The 12,053-nt window shown below is 41.2% G+C and overlaps 1 long non-coding RNA gene across 1 annotated transcript in view; it reads right to left on the bottom strand.

Moving 5' to 3' along the window:
• Positions 1-11,194: 11,194 nt before the first annotated feature.
• The window catches only part of LOC150053920 (uncharacterized), a 28,535-nt gene continuing 27,676 nt past the window's right edge, over positions 11,195-12,053 (bottom strand). The window contains exon 3 of the long non-coding RNA XR_016537907.1: positions 11,195-11,794. This is a non-coding gene — a long non-coding RNA (uncharacterized LOC150053920). The remainder of the gene's footprint in view (positions 11,795-12,053) is intronic.

Here is a 12,053-nt window from a genome sequence, read left to right as displayed (position 1 = left end):
CAATCTGCTGATTTCTTAGGAATTTCATCTCCAGGATCCCAAGCACATAGGAAAGAACTGACAATCAGGTGGTGATGAGAGTTAATGTGACCATTTAGCCAACAGATGGAATTATGGAAATTCTAGGCAAGGATTCTAACATACCATGAGGCGTTGAGAAATCTATGTCATCTCCTCTGGCCTCTTTCTAGTTTGAAGAAGAAAAAGAGAATCTCTTTCCAAGTCTTGCTTCCTTTATCAGTGACTAAGGAGATTTTTTTTCAGTTCATGTATGCATCCAGAACGTTTAGGGAGCAGACAGATTTGTATTCCTCTGGAATTTTGTGAGGAAAAAAAACGTAGTAGATGAAGGGTAGAGTGCTAATGGCTCAGATCTGAGCTGAGATCAGGCTGAGACCTGAGGATTGTGGTTGAAAGCAAGCCTGGGTAGGAAATCTCTTGGAACTTTTTGTTTGTTTGTTTGTTTGTTTGTTTTGTAGGTCGGTGGGGTCGTGGGGGCTTGGACTCTGGGCCGGGGCCCTGTCCCTGAGCTCTTCAGTTCGAGACTACCACCCAAACCCTTGAACCACAGCGCTACATGTGATTTTCTGGTGATTAATTGGAGATAAGAGCCTCACGTTCCTTAGTGCCTGGCCTGGCTTTGAACTGCGATCCTCAGATCTCAGCCTCCTGGGTAGATAGGATTACAGGCATGAGCTGCCTCGCCCAGCTTCTTAGGACTTTTTATCTCCAGTTAAATGCCAGAAAGCTGGAAGTTGAGCTATGGCTTAAGTGGTAGTATGCCAGCCTTGACCAAAAAGTTAATGGCTAGTGTCTAGATCTGAATCCAAACCCCAGTATTGGCACACACACACACACACACACACACACACACACACAAATAGAATAAGAATCCGAGTGCCCAGTATAGAGACAGCAACTAGAGTTCAACCTCTAGTACTGCAAACATATGTATCAGATCCCATTTTTCAATTTTTCTACAGAAAGCTCTTAGAATCTACTCTTAGGTATTTTCAAGTATATAATACATTATCTGCCACAGTCACCATGATATACAGTAAATCTCTTGAAATTCCTCTCTTTTCCTCTCCAAGAGGAATTTTGTGTTCTTTCACCAGTCTCTCCCCCTCCTCTCCTCCCTTAGTCAGCAGCTTCTGATAACTAATGTCATTTTACTCTTTGTTTTCTAAGTTCAGTATTTTTAGACTCTATACATAAATGAGAGCATTCAGTATTTACCTTTTTGTGTCTTGCCTATTTCATTTACTATATTGCCTTCCATGTTGTCACAGATGCTTAGATTTCCTTTTAATGGATGAATAATATTCCACTGTATATACATTCCATATTTTCTTTATACATTTGTGCATTAATAAACATTTAAATTGCTATCATATTTAGGGTATTGTGAATAATATGGCAATGAATGTGGGTGGTAGAGCTCTCTTAAATATATGGATTGTGGGCCGGGAGTTTGGCCTAGTGATAGAGTGCTTGCCTAGCATGCACAAAGACCTGGGTTCGATTCCTCGGTACCACATACATAGAAAAAGCCAGAAATGGTGCTGAGGCTCAAGAGCTCTAGCCTTGAGAAAGTCCAAGGACAGTGCTCAAGTCCAGGACTGGCAAATGATAGAAAGAAAGAAAGAAAGAAAGAAAGAAAGAAAGAAAGAAAGAAAGAAAGAAAGAAGAAAGAAAAGAAAAGAAAGAAAGATATGGATTGCATATCTTATGGATATATAATCCCCAATAATTTTATTTCTAAATTATATGGCCATTCTATTTTTAATATTTTGAAGAACTTTATCTGGGTATATTTATATTCCCACTATTATATTCCCAGATAAAGTTCCTTTATCCAGTCCTTCAACAAGGCATGGTAATAGCTATTCTGACAGGTGGGAAGTGATATTTAATTCTTACTTTGCTCATGATATTAACTATATTAAGAGCAGAGGGTACAGCTCAAGTAATAGTGTGCCAGTGTAACAAGTGTGAGAGCCTGAGTTCAAACTCCAGTATCACACACACACACACACACACCCCTCCACACACACAATGATGCCAAGCATTTTAGTCCATATACTTGTTAGCCAGCTTGAAAAATGTCTATTCAAAGCTGGTCACAGTGGCCCACACCTGTAATCGTAGCTCTTCAGGAGGCTGAGATCTGAGGATCAAGGTTCAAAGCCAGCTAGAGCACTAAAGTCTGTGAAACTCTTGTCTCCATTTAACCACCAGAAAACTAGACGTGGTGCTGTGGCTCAAGAGGTAGGGCAGTAGCCTTGAGCTAAAGAGCTCAAGGACAGGGCCCACGCTCAGAGTTCAAGCCCCAGGACTGACAAAAAAAAAAAAGTCTAGTCAAGTCCTTTTGCCTGATTTTTAATCCGGTTATTTGTTTTCTCACTACTGAGCTATTTGAGTTTATTATTATTTTTTATATTAACTCCAGATACAGTTTGTAAATATATTCTCCCAATATTTACAGGCAATAAGCCCCTGTCTAGAGAGCATGAGGCTCTAAGTTCAATACATAGTACTATCCAAACAAACAATCAAAAAGCCATCACAATTTACTCCATTTTTAAAGTTATTGGTGAGTCAGGTATTTCAAAAATTTGGGGTTTTATATTCACATTCTTAATTTTTGCTTTATATTTTCTTATAACTTCCTAACCATGGGGGCTGGGAGTTTGGCCTAGTGATAGAGTGCTTGCCGCGCATGCACAAAGACCCAGGTTCTATTCCCAGTACCACATACATAGAAAAAAAGCCAGAAGTAGGGCTGTGGCTCAAGTGGCAGAGCCCTAGCCTTGAAGAAAGCCCAAGGCAGTACTCAGGCCCTGAGTTCAAGCCCCAGGACTGGCAAAAAAAATTCCTAATCATGTTATTGCTGTGACATAGAGCACAATTTTTCTTTCTCGTCCTGGGAGTTGAACTCAGAGCCTGGGCACTGTCCTTGGACACTTTTTGCTCAAAGCTAGTGCTCTGCCACTTGAGCCACAGCACCAGTTCTGGCTTTTTCTGTGCATGTGGTACAAAGGAATCCAACCCAGGGCTTTGTGCATGCTGGGCAAGCCCTCTACCACTAGGCCATGCTCCTGGCTGAGCACAAATAGTTTTAAAGCTTTAAAAATGTTATATTTTATAGAGAAATTATTTGCAATTATATGATAAAGGGAAAACTTGTATTTAAGTATAATAGTATACAACATAGAATTATAAAAGGAGAAATTGTATGTTATTTTGCAGTTTTCTATTCTACTGCATTGATCTATGTGTTTGATTTTGTTCAAATAATATGGTAGGTTTGGGGGTATTGTAAGGGTGATATACAGAGGGATTACACTTAAAATGCAGTTCGAAAGGAGGAACTGAGGGCTGCAAGAACTGGGGGGTAGGGGGAAGCAAATTGTTAGTTATGCTGTTTAATTGGTTCAGAAAATTCTACACAATGCAAAGAAGAGTGACACTGTCACCTGGTTCTCCAACAATTTGCCTGTCTCCATTGACCTATGTCAAAACCTTCAGCTTGGGGAAAGAAAATAATTTTTCCTTTTGCGATAATGTCATGTTATGTAGCCCAAGCTAACCTCAAACTTGGAATCCTTCTGACCCAATCTCCTGATTACTGGATTATAGACATGCATCACCACCACTTTTTTTTTTGAGGGGGGGGCAGGTCTTGGGGCTTGAACCCTGGGCCTGGGCATTGTCCCTGAGCTCTTCAGCTCAAGGCTATCATCCTAGCCCTAGAGCCACAATGCCATTTCCCATTTTTTAGTGATTAATTGTAGATAAGAGTTTCACATTCTTGGGGCTGGCTCAGATCTCAGCCTCCTGAGTAGCTAGGATTACAGGCATGAGCCATGGTACCTGGCTCACCTCACCACTAAAGCCTGTAAATAGAATGCCTGAGTCAGGCATGCTCTAATGCAAACTTTTTTTTTTTTTTTTTTGCCAGTCCTGGGCTTGAGCTCAGGGCCTGAGCACTGTCCTTGGACTTTCTCAAGGCTAGAGCTCTACCACTTGAGCCTCAGCACCACTCCCAGCTTTTCTCTATGTATGTGGTACTGAGGAATCGAACCTGAGTCTTTGTGTATGCTAGGCAAGCACTCTACCACAAGGCTAAACTCCTAGCCCCTCTGATGATAGTTTTTTGTTTTGGGGTTTTTTTTTTTAATCACTATAGTTCCTTATGGGAACCAGGGCCAACCTCATTCCTTCTCAATGTCCACACTCTCTGCGGTAAAAGTTATACATGGATTTGAGAATGCCCAAGAATAATTCAATTGAGAATAATGTAAATACACTACAATAATACAATACAGAGGCCGGGAGTGTGGCCTAGTAGTAGAGTGCTTGCCTAGCATGCATAAAGCCATGGGTTCAATTCCTCGGTACCACATACACCGAAAGGAAGAAAATAAAGGAAGGAAAAAAGAAAGAAGGAAAGAAGGAAAGAAAGAAAGAGAAAGAAAGAAAGAAAGAAAGAAAGGGGAGGAAGGAAGGAAGAGAAAGAATGGAAGGAAGGAAGGAAAAAACAAAATTTAAAAATAAATAAATTCAAGAAGACAAAGATCTAGGAATAAAGAACAAGAGTACTAGCTGGTGGGCCGGGAATTTGGCCTAGTGGTTAAAATGCTTGCCTAGCATGCACAAAGACCCGGGTTCGATTCCTTGGTACCACATATATAGAAAAAGCCGGAAGTGGTGCTGAGGCTCAAGTCGTAGAGTTCTAGCCTTGAGAAAGTCCAAGGACAGTGCTCAGGCCCTGAGCTCAAGCCCAGGACTGGCAAAAAAAAAAAAAAAAAGTACTAGCTGGTAATTACCTAATTAATTGGTAGCATAAGCCCTGATAGATCTTTAGACTTGGCTGGACAAACTTTGACTATATCTCTGTTATTTTCAGTAGCAGAGAATTGTAACCTGCCATGGGCTTTGTGGCCGTCTCCACGGTGGGTTTCGCCTTGCCCTCAGTTTTCTGGTTCCCATTCACCTCTCATCACCCTTACTGTCCTACCTGAAATCTTCAATTCCATCCAAACTGGCCTGCTTCCCTCTAGCTCAAACAAAGAGCATGCATTGTGGAATGACTTTGCAATCTAGAGTCAAGCAATCTGGACTTGAACCCTAGATCTGTCATTGCTTTATTAAGTGACCTTGGGCAAAGTAATCTTGCTGAGCCTCAGTTTACTTCTTTATAAAATAGGGATAACAAAGGCTAATTCACTCTTTAACTTTTTTTTCACTTTTTAAAATCAGGTACATGTTAAGCCAGAGGACAGTATGTGAAAGAAATTAGCACAATGTAGAACATACAGTGAGTGTTTGACAGGTAACAGGAGGTTCTTGTTTATTCCAGCCCCAGAGCCTTTGCTCCCACCTGTTCTCTTTCTGGAAAAGTCTTCATCTAAATCCTGCCCATCCATCAAAGCACACTCATGGTTTATTCTACCTGAAAGCTTTCCCCCACAAATCCTAGCCTCTCCCAATTAACTGTCGAGTCCACATTTGTCTATATTTTCTGGTATAAATCGTGCTGTTTATTTATCATCTTCAGGTCAGAAACCATATCTATTGCTCCTTCCTTTCCCACTCTGCATCAAGAGTGTTTTACACATAATAGATGCTAAATAAATATTTGTGACTGACCCTTTTCAGTCCCCTGCGCATTATGTCCTGCCTGTATTAGCAGGTGCAGGGCAGTCCTCCTAGATGGATTCCCTTGGGGCAGCTTTGATATCAATTTTTCCCAGAAACAATTATAAATGATGTATAGTATTTCCTAGATTCCAGTGGCCTATATAAGATCAACAATTGTTTTCTTTATGCCAGTGTTTGGGTTTGAACTCAAAACCTCAGGCTCTTGCTTGGCTTTTGCACTAAAGTCTGGTAGTCTATTATTTCAGTAACATCTCTTCTTCTGGCTTTTTTTTTCTGGTTAATTAGACATAAGAGTCCTGGGGATTTGTCTTCCTGAGTTAGCTTCAAACCTTGATCCTCAGATCTCCACTTCCTGAGTAGCTAGGATTACAAGCGTAAGCTATTGACACCCAGCTCAGAATAAATATTGTTATCATCACTTCTATTTCTCAGACAACAAAAAAACAAATGTAGACATTGAATTTGATTTACTTATTGCAAAGCTCATGCTCTTAGCCTCTCATCAAAATATGAAAGAAAATACTGGAGGTGGCTAGTGCCAGCCTAGCAGGCCCAAAGCTCTGTGTTCCAACCATAAGTGTTGCCAATACAAACATGCATACATACATCCTTAAAAATTAAATTTCAGATCAACGAACAATTTTAGACTAAACGCATGGCTCAAGTGGTAGAGTTTAATCACCAATATGTATGTATGTATGTATGTATGTATGTATGTATGTATGTATGTGGGATAGATTTAATTTATATATTATACATTATGTATAATCTGGAATATATACTTTATACGTTATATAATATATAAATGTGATATATATCTACACATACCTGGAGATACATATGTATGCCTGTGTGTGTGTGTGTGTGTGTGTGTGTGTGTGTGTGTGTGTATGGAATCCCATACACACAGGCAGAGATAGGAGAATCACTGTATGAAGCCACTCCACTATTATCTTTTGGCCATCTTCTGCCTCCATCCTTCAAAGCTCATGTCTTTGCTCTGTGGCCTTGGCTCTGGTGCCTGAGAGATGTTTTCTGTGATCTCCTCTGGAAGAGAGGAACTCTTAATTCCAAAAAAAATTGGAAGATTAGAAGACAGGACAGTCTATCTTTCACTACAATTTCCTCTGACAACTCAGTAGCCATTCCTCAGACTTACAGCAGCGTTCACTTGTAGTCCAAAGTGAAACTGATTGCTCAATAACCTGGTTACTAAGTAAGCTTGCAGCCTTCTATGGAGAGTATAGGTCCACCTCTGACCCTGTAATCAGTCCTGGAGGCACAATGAATCCTAATGTAGACTGTAGATATTACTGTTTCTATCCATAACAATTGATCAAACTCTTCTTTGTGCCTTTCCCCCATCATTCACCACCTCAAACACCTTTATCTCTGGCTTGGTCACTAGAGGCCAACTTCACCCAGTTGCTTCCAGATTCATTCCATATACTGTATTGAGAACTCCTTGCTAAGAACTTGCCAAGCATGGGGATTGGGGAGTGGCACTAAAGAAGCCGGTATAGAATCTTCTTTGGGGTTGGGGGAGATTGCAGTGGTGCAAGTGATAGAGCATCAGCTGAGAGCAAAATAGCCTCATAACCTGATTTCAAGTCTTGGTACCTGTACACCACACACACACACACACACACACACACACACACACACACACACACACACACACATCTTTTCTCTTTTTCAACCCAGTCTGGTAGAAAGCTCGGTGTTTTGTTTTTTGGTTTTTTCCACAACAAGCCTCATGTCAGTACCAAATAACTTGTCCAGATGACCACCACTTTTGTATTGAAACAAGCATCAGCATCAGCATGAACCTTGAGATAGCAATGACTTAATAATCTAATAGCCATGCTGGTGGCTCACGTCTGTTATCCTAGCTACTCAGGAGGCTGAGATCTGAGGATCAAGGTTCAAAGTCAGCCCAAGCACAAAAACCCATGAGTCTCTTATCTCCAACTAACCACCAGAAACCTGGAAGCAGCACTGTGGCTCAAAGTGGCAGAGCACCAGTCTTGAACTAAAGAGCTTAGGGATAGCACCCAAGCCCAGAGTTCAAGCCCCATGACTAACAAAAAATAAAATAAAAAAATAATTTATTTGATAATTAGCAATTAACTGTTCATGATTAGTAGTGATTCAATCATTTCACTCAAATTATTCTAGGCCAAAAATAGGAATTAGATTTCAGTTCCTATTTTATTTTGGTAGATTACTATAGAAAACCGCTGGCTTCTCTCCTGGATTCCTAGTTTACCAGTCTCATCTTTTTCCACCCATTTTTTCACAGCCACCATTCCTTCTCAAATGCTGAGTATTCAAACATCTCTCTTGCAAAGATCTTAACCTTGAGACTTCAACATTTTCCCTGACTTCTCCACAGACCCTGCTCCTCCCTGGCTGTTCCTTAACCCAACATCGACTCAGTCAAATGAAATAAACAAATATTTACAGAGGGAGGGAGGAGGGCCAGACAGGGTGGGGGACAGCTGTGATTACTGACCCATCCTGCCCCAGCTAAAGGTGGCTGGGGACAAGCTCATAATGGAAGTTTAGAAAAGTTTTGCTTCTTATGCATTCCTAAACAGCAGTGAGCAATTGGTTTTTATTTTATATTATTTCATTCGAAACTTTTAGCAAGGATTTATTTTCGTGTAACAGGATTAAAGTAGGGAGAAATTAAAAAAATAAAAAACCATTTCCTTCTCCCCATGGAGAAATGGAAGTTAAAGACTATTTTTTTTTAAAGAAAATACCATTTGCAACAGAACCAAAATGAAGATTACCTAGGCATAAATTTAACAAAATAAGTGTAGGATCTATGTGCAAAAAACCCCCCAAAAAACCACATTAGCAAGAGGAAAAAAATGTCTGAAAAAGAACAGTTGTGGCAATACATACCTTTACACCAGTACTCTGGAGGCTAAGGCATGAGATAGAGAGTTTGATGCAAGCCTGGGCTATTTAGAGAGACATTCTTCCAAAGACAAAAAAAAAAAAAAAAGTTAAACTAAACGGAGAGGGATTTTGTGTGTCATAAGGTCAGTAAATTGCTGCTGGGCGCAGTGGCTCATACCTGTAATCCTAGCCACTCAGGAGACTGAAATCTGAGGATTGCAGTTCAAAGCCAGCTCAGGCATGGAAGTCCATGAGACTCTTATCTCCAGTTAATCACCAGAAAACCAGAAGTGGCACTCTAGCTCAAATGGTAGAATGCTAGCCTTGAGCTGAACTGCTCAAGGACTACGCTCAGGCCCAGAGTTCAAGCCCCATGGCAACAAAAAAAGGAAAAAAACAAACATACTCTTTATCTGACTTTTGTGACTATAACCCCTCTGTTTATCACCTTTATAATAACAATAAAAATTTTAAGTAAATTTCTGGCCAGGTACTGTAGCTTGCATCTGTTATTGTAACTACACAGAAGGATTGTGGTTCTATCCCAATCACACCTCAATAGCTGATTGTGGAAATGTAAATAGGTGTATTTTAGTCGAAGTTGGCTTGGGCATAAATGTAAGACTCCATTGAAAAACAACTAAAAATGAGAAAGGCTGGAGTGTGGCTGAAGTGGTAGAGTACCTGCTTGGCAAGCTTGAGGCCCTGAGTGCAAACCCCAGTACTGAAAAGAAAAACGTGAAAGCCAGGTGCCAGTGGTTTATGCCTATAATCCTAACTACTCAAGAGGCTGAGATCAATTACCCAGGGGAAAAAAAAAATCAGAAGCAGCTCTAATGATAGAATGTCATCCTGGAGTGGAAAATGCCAAGCAAGAGAATGAGACCCTGAATTCAAGTTCAAGTCCCAGGACCAGCACACCTCCCCCCCCAAAAAAGTGAATTCCTTTTATATATGAAAAACTGGGCTTAATTTTTTTTGTCAGTTGTGGGGCTTGAACTCAGGGCCTGGGCATTGTCCCTGAACTCTTTTGCTCAAAGCTAGTGCTCTACCACTTGAGCCACATCACCACTTCTTGTTTTCTGGTAGTTAATTTTAGATTAGAGTTTCACAGACTTTCCTGCCTGGACTGGCTTTGTAACTAGAATTACAGGTGTGAGCCACCAAAGCCTGACTTGGAGTTTAATTTTTTTTTTTTTTTTTTTTTTTTGTGGGTCATGGGGCTTGAACTTGGCCTGGGTGCTGTCCCTGAGCTCTTCAGCTCAAAGCTACCACTCTACCCTTGAGCCAAGCCTCACTTCCCGTTTTCTAGGAGTTAATTGGAGATAAGAGTCTCAGGTTCTTTTGTGCTCGGGCTGGCTTTGAACCTTGATCCTCAGATCTTAGCCTCCTGAGTAGCTAGGATTACAGTGCCCAGCTGGAATTTAAATTTTTAAAGAGATACATATATAAATCTTAGCTCTTTGACTCATATGGTACCAGTGTGAACACCTTACCTCGATTAGTAATTTCAATTTGTCTACATCCTTTAGCCAGAAATGCATTCCATACAGTATCCCAAATCCCATGCACAATTGTGAGTCAGAGCAGTGCTTTCAGTGGTTCTCATTGTCCCTGTATTCCTCTTAAACACTATTTGTCATCTTTTTTTAAAATTCTCTCTCTCTCTCTCTCTCTCTCTCTCTCTCTCTCTCTCTCTCTCTCTCTCTCTCTCTCTCTCTCTCTCTGCTTCTTTAATCTAGGCAGCCAATATTTCCTCAGAGATTTCATTTCTCTGTTTCTAACTTTCCTGCCTCTCTGGCTTCCAACTGGTTATTAAGCTTTGGTCTCACATTTCCAAAGCACCTCCAACCTCTAGCCAGTCCTCCAACCTTTGTGGCCTCCTTCCCAGTCATTGTCTGGTTCCTCTCTTCTTCCTTCCCCTTTCCAGTGTTCCTGTTCTTAGTAATCCACAGGTCAGACCTTCAAGAGGGTACTTAATATGGACACCTTCTTGTGCAAATAGTTTTCTTTGAAACAAATATTTGCATATGTGAACCTCACATTGCCATCTGGCTTTCCCTACCTCCCATCCAGAGGCACTCTCAATTTCATGTACTTGGGGAGGAACGGTGGGGAGGAGGCTGGAGAGTTTTCCCCAGATGGGTTCTCCAAAGCACCAAAAACAAGGTCAGGGCTGTGTGCTCCTTCAGAGGTTCTGGGCAGAGGTTAGAATTACTCATGCTTTCTTACTTCCATCAGGGATTTCTTTCCCCCACCCCACCCCCAGCACCTGATAATGGGACACAACCTGGCCCTGAAAACACACCAGAATTTAAAGGAGAAGCTGAACCATAAACTAGAATCCCCAGGGAAAGAAGAGAAGCCTGCCCAGTTACTCAAATAATGCAAAGCAAAGCCCCTCTGAGCACTTCCAGAGGGAGAAGAGAGTATGTATATTAGAAGATGATGAGCCAGGTGTGCCAAAGAGTTTTCTTAGCCATTCTTGGCTAGAAGGGGGCTGAGGATGGGGGGACCTGCATCTCTAATGGGACACATATTTCCCCTTTTAAATCAGGAAAGAAAGAAAACAACAACAACAACACAAGCCCCAAATAGAGAATGTTTTCTTTTGTAACTGGAAGCAAACATCACTGATGGCTTTAACAGCTGCCTGCCAACACAGCCTGAGGAGCAGGCGAGCTCAAACATTTTTTGAGACCAACACATGTACAAACGTACAGTATATTAGGTCAAATTATAAATCCAGGAATAAAAGAACAAATAAACAACTTTCAGCTTTTTCTAGGCTTCTAGGTCCAACAACCAGCTAAATTCGACTCTGAAGCAGAGAAATCTGGATTCCAAGAAGGCAGGTCTCCCAGGAGTTCAAGTCAAAATCTCCCTCTGGTAGGAAAAGAAGGTGTCGTTGTCGATTAACTGGCTGATGGTTGACCAGGTCCAGGCTGCCAGCTAGCCAAGCTTTGGTGTCTTAACTAAGCAGACTTGGGAGGGTGTGTGGCAGGGTCCATGTGAGAACTGCCATTGACTTGATCTTTGACCCCAGTAAATCATTTAATATGCCATGTGCCTTTGTCCATATGTTCAGGTTTGATGTCATTTGGATGAGAATTCCAGCAAGTCTGGTGTGCCACCCATTAGAGATAAGTCTTTCCCTTTGGAACTTGGAGGAGGAGGAACTTTCTGGACTGCTGCGGTGCAGAATGCTCTGAGGTGCCTGGGCAAAGCAGATGGAAATATTTGCAGGTGATGCGAGAAGACTTGTCTTGATTATGGCCCAGAAATGCAAGAATATAGTTACTTATCAAAATTGTCCTAAAGCTTTGATGATTCCTTTTGTGTCAGAATTGTCCCCCTTACCTTAGAGCCATCGCAGGCAGGAAAATACTAGGTTCCACCACCATACTTGTTCTGTGACCTGAGATAAATGATCAAGACCAAGCTTATTCAAACCCAACTGGTCACTGAATCAGTGA

Source organism: Megascapheus bottae, chromosome 15 (assembly GCF_031878675.1).
Source record: "Megascapheus bottae isolate mThoBot1 chromosome 15, mThoBot2.hap1, whole genome shotgun sequence".
Lineage (NCBI taxonomy): Eukaryota > Metazoa > Chordata > Mammalia > Rodentia > Geomyidae > Megascapheus > Megascapheus bottae.
The sequence above is the reverse complement of the archived record's forward strand: the minus strand, read 5'-3'. Positions and strand labels throughout refer to the sequence as shown.